Consider the following 9,270-nt stretch of genomic DNA (forward strand, 5'->3'; position numbering starts at 1 on the left):
AGTCACACACAAGGAGAAAAGGCAAAGAACTTATAGGGAAGCTCTTCATTTGAAGAGGTTCTCATAGAAAAATGCTTTTTGTTCCTGAACTCCGCTGGATGAATCCTTGATTCAGATTCTAAGTGAACTGCAGCATGCCTGCCAGTTTCCTTTTCTAACATCACTTGGTTTCCAACACTGTTCTTCCTCACAGATAATGACATTCTTTCTCAAGCATAGCAAACGCCATTATAGTTTATTGCCTGGTCTATATACACATTAAGGTGTTCATATATTATTAGTTAGTTTGCCTATTAATTCAAAGTCATGTTCGGTTTCCCTTCACCTCATGTGCTCAGTGCCAGCTATTTCCTCATTTAGGAGAAAAACAAAGAATACTATATGCCAGCCTTTGTCTTCTCTTGTCCTCTTTTCCTCTGGTCACGGAGAGTCTCAATTTGGAAATCTCAGCCCTGCCTAGTTTTAGAGATACTCATCCTTCCACCTTTCTTGAGATAGCCCTATTCTATGTCTAGAATAGTAAGGAGTCTTCTTCCCTCTAGCAGGTGGAGTTTGAATTAGTCAAACTAATGGAAAGCACCCAAGCACAAATAGGACTACAAATGGACTCATTCTTCTTATCTATTCATTTGTTTAATCATTAGATATTTTTTGGGAGACAATTGTGGGCCAGGATTTCTTCTGGTTGCTGGGGATATAGTTATGAATAAGGCAAACATAAATCTTACCAGCATATTGAATCTTATAGTGCAATGGAGACAGACAATGCACAAAAACATACATGAGTAATCGATTTAGAGTTAAGATAGGCACTATTCAGAAAAGTACGGCACACTGAGAGGCTGTGATGGGAGGACACACCTAGTCTGGAAAATCGGAGATTTTGCTGAGGAAGTGACGATTTTAACTGAGGCTTAAAAGGGAATGTGTGTGTGTGTATGTGTGTGTGTGTGTAAGTGGAGAGAGGAGAGTGTGCCTCCCTGCAGGTCCAAAGTCCTCGTGGCAGAAAGCAGTGACATTTTTGAAGAACTGAAAGAAGGTCATTGTGGCTGAACTGATTTAAGAGAAAGATGGGTCTGGACAAGATGGAAGATGTTGGTAGAGGCAGATAGTGCAGGACCTCATAGACTGTATTATGACTTTTGATCTTTGTCCTAAGTGTAATGAAAAAGACTGAAGGGTTTTAAGTAGGAGTATTACAGACGGGTATATGCAGTTCCAAAAGATTACTCTAAAAGCTTTCTGGAAAATGGATTGAAGGGGACAAAAGTGGATGTGAGGAGACTTGGTAATAAGGGTACTTCAGTAACGTAGGTGTGAGATAATAGCTTCTTAGTCTAGGGAGGTGGTATGAAAGATAGAAATGGAAAGATTTGAAAAAATACCTATGATGTTTAGACAGAACTTTGCAGTTGGTTGGAAAAATGGAAAGGAAGAGAAAGGAAGTGGTTTCTTGAATGAATAACTTGGTAAATGGCCCTGCTATTTACTCAGGTAGTAAACATTGGAAGAGAAGTGAAACATTAGAGTGAAAAATGAATGATTCACTTCTAGATGTGGTTGAGAAAATTGTAAGAAGTCCAGGTATGGTAGTCAAAAGCAAGGTGAGGTGAGAGGTATACATTTTTGAGTCACTGGTATGTAGATAATAATTAAAGTCATACAGTTCCTAGAAGAGATTGAAGCATGATGAGAAAAGAGATTCTAGAATCAAACCCTGAGCAAGTTCATCTTTAAAGGTCAGAGGAGGAGGAAATGGTAAAAGAAACTGAAGAAGAATGACAAGAAAAGTAGGAGAACACAAGGGAATTCTTCAATAAGAAGGGTGTGGTAACCAAGGAGATTCTGAAAAGATACCCAGGAAAAGGAAAACCTAAAGTGTTCACTGCATTTAGCAGCAATAAGATTATTGGGAAGGACTATTTCAGTGGAGTTGGGAAGAGGGAAGTGAAAGCAAGATTGAAATAGGCTAAAGTAAATATATGAGAAGAACTGGAGGCAGGAAATTACTTCAGGAAGTTTGGCCATGGTGGGGTAGAGAAGCTAGGAACTGTAGGTGGAAGATTATGTGAGTAGTCTCATAAAGTTTATTTGCTGTTTGTTTTAAGATGGGAGAGAAAAAAGGTTTGATTAAATGTTAGTGGCACATAGAGGTCCTGATACATGACAGAAGGATAGACTGTCTTTACAACTACCATCTCCATGGTAACTGAAAAAGGAAGGTGAGTTTAGAGACATTTGTTATAACCAAGGGCCCCTGTTGGCCAAGGAGTCTACTCTTTAAAATGAGGCCCAAACCTCTTTTTTTTTTTTTTTTTTAACAGTTTCTTCCTCTGATCTCAATTCTAAGAGTCTGGCTTCCTGCTGCTTATAACATCTTTAAGCTTAGAGAATCCTTTTTGTTACAGAGACACTGCTAATTTAATTTTGCATCCTCTAGTAGAGCCTGGATTTTGAACCCAGTTTCTCATCTCTTTCTGTTCCCATAGGCTATATTTCATATGATTTCTTGCTCAGTGATTTCACCTCAGTTGCAGTTCTGAATGCTGTTCTGTCTTGCATTAAGTGCTACAAGTGAAGAAGCATATATTCTAAGTTCCCAGTCTGGACCAGAATCTAAGCCCCTACTTAACTTCTACTCAGACACTTACTATGCTCTCAATCATTATCAAAAATGCTACTTGAAAACAGACTAAACTCCCACATTATATTGTGTTGGTGCCTAGAAATTCCTGCTGCCATGCTCATCCACTGGAGTAAAGTCTCTTCTGGATGTCAATTCTTGTTGGTGTTCAGTATTAGTTGTATATGTTATTATTACTATTACTCTCCCCTGGATTCTGCCAGAGAGGTCTTTGTATCTCATGACTCTTCTTGATAAATAAGTGACAAATATCTCAGTGTTTTGTTTCTAGATTTAAAACTTATATAATCAAATTCCAAACTACTGATAATCTTACAGAAATAAAAAAGGCATATAAAGGAATACTATGAAGACTTTTATGCCAACATTTAGATAACTTAGATGAAACGGGCAAATTCCTTGAAAAACACAGACTGCCAAAACCAAATCAAGAAGTAGAATAGACCTATAAGAAATAAGAAGATGGAAGTAGTATTTCGGAAAAAATCCCCACAAAAAAAGTCCAGGACCAGATGACTTCACTGTCAAATTCTATCAAATATTTAAGGAAGAATAAACACCAATCCTTCAGAAACTATTTTTTTTAATTAATTTTTATTGGAGTATAGTTGCTTTACAATGTTGTGTTAGATTCTGCTGTACAGCAAAGTGAATCAGCTATACGTATACATATATCCCCTCTATTTTGGATTTCCTTCCCATTTAGGTCACCACAGAGCATTGAATAGAGTTCCCTGTGCTGTATAGTAGGTTCTCATTAGTTATCTATTTTATATATAGTAGTGTAGATATCTTAATCCCAATCTCCTAATTCATTCCACCCCCTTCCCCCACTGGTATCCATAGTCCATTCTCTACATCTGTGTCTCTATTTCTGCTTTGCAAATAAGTTCATCTGTATCATTTTTCTGGGGTTCACATATAAGCAATATTATATGATATTTGTTTTTCTCTTTCTGACTTACTTCACTCTGTATGACAGTCTCTAATCCATTCACGCTTCTGCAAATTGCACAATTTCATTCCTTTTTATGGCCGAGTAATATTCCATTGTATATATGTACCACATCTTCTTTATCCATTCCTCTGTTGATGGACATTTAGGTTGCTTCCATGTCCTGGCTATTGTAAATAGTGCTACTATGAACATTGGGGTGCATGTATATTTTTGAATTATGGTTTTCTCAGGGTATATGCCCAGGAGTGGGATGGCTGGGTCATATGGCAGTTCTATTTTTAGGTTTTTAAGGAACCTCCATACTGTTCTCCATAGTGGCTGTATCAATTTGTATTCCCCACAACTGTGTAAGAGGGTTCCCTTTTCTCCACACCCTCTCCAGCATTTACTGTTTGTAGATCTTTTGATGATGGCCATTCTGACTGGTGTGAGGTGATACCTCATTTTAGTTTTGATTTGCATTTCTCTAATGATTAGTGATGTTGAGCATCTTTTCATGTGTTTGTTGACCATCTGTATGTCTTCTTTGGAGAAATGTCTATTTAGGTCTTCTGCCATTTTTTGAATAGGTTGTTGATTTTTTTGATATTGAGCTGCATGTGCTGTTTGTATATTTTGGAGATTAATCCTTTCTCAGTTGCTTTGTTTGCAAATATTTTCTCTAATTCTGAGGGCTGTCTTTTTGTCTTGTTTATAGTTTCCTTTGCTGTGCAATAGCTTTTAAGTTTCATTAGGTCCCATTTGTTTATTTTTGTTTTTATTTTCATTACTCTAGGAGGTGGGTCAAAACAGATTTCGCTGCAATTTATGTCAAAGAGTGTTCTGCCTATGTTTTCCTCTAAGAGTTTTATAGTATCTGGCCTTACATTTAGGTCTTTAATCCATTTTGAGCTTATTTTTGTATATGGTGTTAGGGAATGTTCTAATTTCATTCTTTTACATGTTGCTGTCCAGTTTTCCCAGCATCACTTATTAAAGAGACTGTCTTTTCTCCATTTTATATTCTTTCCTCGTTTGTCATAGATTAGGTGACCATAGGTGCATGTGTTTATCTCTGGGCTTTCTAACCTGTTCCATTGATCTATATTTCTGTTTTTGTGTCAGTGCCATACTGTCTTGATTACTGTAGCTTTATAGTATAATCTGAAGTCAGGGAGCCTGAATCCTCCATCTCCGTTTTTCTTTCTCAAGATTGCTTTGGCTATTTGGGGTCTCTTGTGCTTCCATATAAATTGTGAAAGTTTTTGTTCAGTTCTGTGAAGAATGCCATTGGTAATTTGATAGGGATTGCATTGAATCTGTAGATTGCTTTGGGTAGTATAGTCATTTTCACAATGCTGATTCTTCCCATCCAAGAACATGGTAGATCTCTCCATCTGTTTTTGTCATCATTGATTTCCTTCATCAGTGTCTTATAGATTTCTGAGTACAGGTCTTTTGCCTCCTTAGGTAGGTTTATCCCTAGGTAATTTATTCTATTTGTTGCAATGGCAAATGGGATTATTTCCTTAATTTCTCTTTTTGATCTTTCATTGTTAGTGTATAAGAATACAAGCAATTTCTGTGTATTAATTTTGTATCCTGCAACTTTACCAAATTCAATTATCTCTAGTAGTTTTCTGGTGGCATCTTTAGGATTTTCTATGTATAGTATCATGTCATCTGCAAATGGTGACAGTTTTACTTCTTCTTTTCCAATTTGGATCCCTTTTATTTCCTTTTCTTCTCTGATTGCCATGGCTAGGACTTCCAAAATTATGTTGAATAAAAGTGGTGAGAGTGGACATCCTTGTCTTGTTCCTGATCTTAGAGGAAACTGTTTCAGGTTTTCACCATTGAGAATAATGTTTGCTATGGGTTTGTCATATATGGCCTTTATTATGTTGAGGGTAGGTTGACTCTATGCCCACTTTCTGGAGAGTTTTTATCATAAATGGGTGTTGAATTTTGTTGAAAGCTTTTTCTGCATCTATTGAGATGATCATATGGTTTTTATTCTTCAGTTTGTTAATATGGTGTATCATATTGATTGATTTGCATACATTGAGGAATCCTTGCATCCCTGGGATAAATCCCACTTGATCATAGTGTATGATACTTTTAATGTGTTGTTAGATTCTGTTTGCTAGTATTTTGTTGAGGATTTTTGCATCTATGTTCACCAGTGATATCGGCCTGTAATTTTCATTTTTTTGCGTGATACCTTTGTCTGGTTTTGGTATCAGGGTGGTGGCCTTTTAGAATGAGCTTGGGAGTGTTCCTCCCTCTGCAATTTTTTGGAAGAGTTTGAGAAGGATAGGTGTTAGCTCTTCTCTAAATTTTTGACAGAATTCCCCTGTGAAGCCCTCTGGTCCTGGACTTTGTTTGCTGGAAGATTTTTAATCACAGGTTCAATTTCATTACTTGTTATTGGTTTGTTCATATTTTCTATTTCTTCCTGGTTCAGTTTTGGAAGGTTGTACCTTTCTAAGAATTTGTCTATTTCTTCCAGGTTGTCCATTTTATTAGCATAGAGTTGCTTGTAGTAGTCTCTTATGATGCCTTGTATTTCTGTGGTGTCAGTTGTAACTTCTCCTTTTTCATTTCTAATTTTATTGATTTGAGACCTCTCCCTTTTTTTCTTGATGAGTCTGGATAAAAGTTTATCAATTTTGTTTATCTTCTCAAAGAACCAGCTTGTAGTTTCATTGGTCTTTGCTATTGTTTTCTTCAATTATATTTCATTCATTTCTGCTCTGATCTTTATGATTTCTTTCCTTCTGCTAACGTTGGGTTTTGTTTGCTCTTCTTTCTCTACATGTTTTAGGTGTAAGGTTAGGTTTTTTATTTGTAATTTTTTGTTTGTTTGTTTCTTCAGGTGGGATTGTATTGCTATAAACTTTCCTCTTAGAACTGTTTTTGCTGCATCCCTTAGGTTTTGGGTTGCTGTGTTTTCTTTGTCATTTGTTTCTAGGTATTTTTTGATTTCCTCTTTGATTTCTTCAGTGATCTATTGGTTATTTGGTAGCATATTGTTTAGCCGCCCTGTGCTTGTATGTTTTACAGTTTTTTTCCTGTAATTGATTTCTAACCTCATAGCATTGTAGTTGGAAAATATGCTTGATACGATTTCAATTTTCTTAAATTTACCAAGGCTAGATTTGTGACACAAGATGTGATCTATCCTGGAGAATGTTCTGTGTGCACTTGAGAAGAAAGTGTATTCTGCTGCTTTCAGATGGTATGTCTTATAAATTTCAATTAAGACTACCTGGTCTAATATGTCATTTAAGGCTTGTGTTTCCTTATTAATTTTCTGTCTGGATAACCTGTCCTTTAGTGTAAGTGGGGTGTTAATGTCCCCTGCTATTATTGTGTTATTGTTGATTTCTCCCTTATGGCTGCTAGCATTTCCCTTATGTATTGAGGTGATCCTATGTTGGGTGCATAAATATTTACTATTGTTATATCTTCTTCTTGGATTGATCCCTTGATCATTATGTCATGTCCTTTCTTGTCTCTTGTAATGGTCTTTATTTTAAAGTCTATTTTGTCCGATATGAGTATTGCTACCCCAGCTTTCTTTTGTTTTCCATTTGCATGGAATAGCTTTTTCCACCCCCTCACTTTCAGTCTCTTTGTGTCCTTAGGTCTGAAGTGTGTCTCTTGTAGACAGCATATATACAGGTCTTGTTTTTGTATCCATTCAGCCAGTCTATTTTGGTTGGAGCATTTAATACACTTACATTTAATTAATTATCAATATGTATGTTCCTATTACCATTTTCTTAATTGTTTGGGGTTTGTTTTTGTAGGTCTTTTTCTTCTCTTGTGTTTCCCACCTAGAAAAGTTCCTTTAGCATTTGCTGTAAAGCTGGTTTGTTGGTGCTTAATTCTCTTAGCTTTTCCTTGTCTGTAAAACTTTTGATTTTTCCGTCCAATCTGAATGAAATCCTTGCCGGGTAGAGTCATCTTGGTTGTATGTTTTTCCCTTTTAACACTTAAATATATCTTGCCACTCCCTTCTGGCCTACAGAGTTTCTTCTGAAAAATTAGCTGATAACCTTATAGGGATTCCCTTGTTGCTTTTCCCTTGCTGCTCTTAATATTTTTTCTTTGTATTTAATTTTTGTTAGTTTGATTAATATGTGTCTTGGTGTGTTTCTCCTTGGTTTATCCTGTATGGGACTCTCTGTGCTTCCTGGACTTGGGTGACTATCTCCTTTCCCATGTTAGAGAAGATTTCAACTATAATCTCTTCAAATATTTTCTCAGATGCCTTCTCCTTCTCTTATTCTTCTTCTGGGACCCCTATAATTCGAATGTTGGTGTGTTTAGTTGTCCCAGAGGTCTCTGAGACTGTCCTCATTTCTTTTCATTCTTTTTTCTTTATTCTGCTCTATGGCAGTTATTTCCACCATTCTATGTTTCAGGTCACTAATCCATTCTTCCGCCTCAATTATTCTGCTATTGATTCCTTCTAGTGTATTTTTCTTTTCAGTTATTGGGTTATTCATCACTGTTTTTCTTTAGTTCTTCTAGGTCCTTGTTAAACATTTCTTGTGTCTTCTCAATCCATGCCTCCTTTCTATTTCAGAGATCTTGGATCATCTTTACTGTCATTACTCTGAATTCTTTTCCAGGTAGATGGCTTATTTCCTCTTCATTTATTTGGTCTTGTGGATTTTTACCTTGCTCCTTTGTCTGCAACATATTTCTCTGTCATCTTATTTTGCCTAATTTACTGTTTTTGTGGTCTCCTTTCTGCAGGCTGCAGGGTTGCAGTTCTTCTTGCTTCTGGTGTCTGCCTCCTTGTGGGTGGGGTTGGTCCAGGGGCTGGTGTAGGCTTGCTGGTGGGAGGGACTGGTGCCTGTGCTCTGGGGGGGGAGCTGAGTCTTGTCCCTCTGAAGGGCAGGGTCGCATCAGGTGGTGTGTTTTGGGGTGTCTGTGAGCTTAGTATGACTTTAGGCAGCCTGTCTGCTGATGGGTGGGGCTGTGTTCCTGTCTTGCTGGTTGTTTGGCATGAGGTGTCCAGCACTGGAACCTGTAGGCAGTTGGGTGGAGCCGGGTCTTGGTGTTGAGAAGGAGACCTCTGGTAGAGCGCACACCAATTAATATTCCCTGGGGCTGAGAATTCTCTGGAGGTCCAGCATCTTGGACTCAGTACTCTTACCCTGGAGGCTCAGGCCCAACCTCTGGCCAGGGAACCAAGACCCGGAAAGCTGCGTGGTGTGGCCAAAAAGAAAAGAAAAAAAAAAAAAGAAAGAAAACAAACAGGTAAACAAAACCCAAGACCTATGGTAACAGCAAAATCAAACAACAGCAGAAACAACAAAAAACGCAAAGAAAACAAAAAACAAGAGAACAGCCAAACAAACAGAGGAACTCCAAAACCAAAACAAGCAATAAAAACAAAATTAACAAAACCAAAAACAAAACAAAAACAAGAAGCAAACTAAAATAAACATAAAACAAACACAGAAAATGATCAAAAAAAGCAAAAAACAAAACAAAGACCAAAAACAAAAACAAGAACAAAACACAAAACAACAAAAAAGTAAAGTAAAAATAGAAAAATAAAAATCTAATAAAAATTTTTTAAAATAAAAAATAAATAAATAAAAATTTAAAACTAAAAAAAACCCCAAACCAACAACAGAACAAAATGAAACAAAACAAAACAAAATAA

The sequence above is a fragment of the Balaenoptera borealis genome, assembly GCF_965194805.1.
Source record: "Balaenoptera borealis genome assembly, chromosome: 5".
NCBI classification, from domain to species: domain Eukaryota; kingdom Metazoa; phylum Chordata; class Mammalia; order Artiodactyla; family Balaenopteridae; genus Balaenoptera; species Balaenoptera borealis.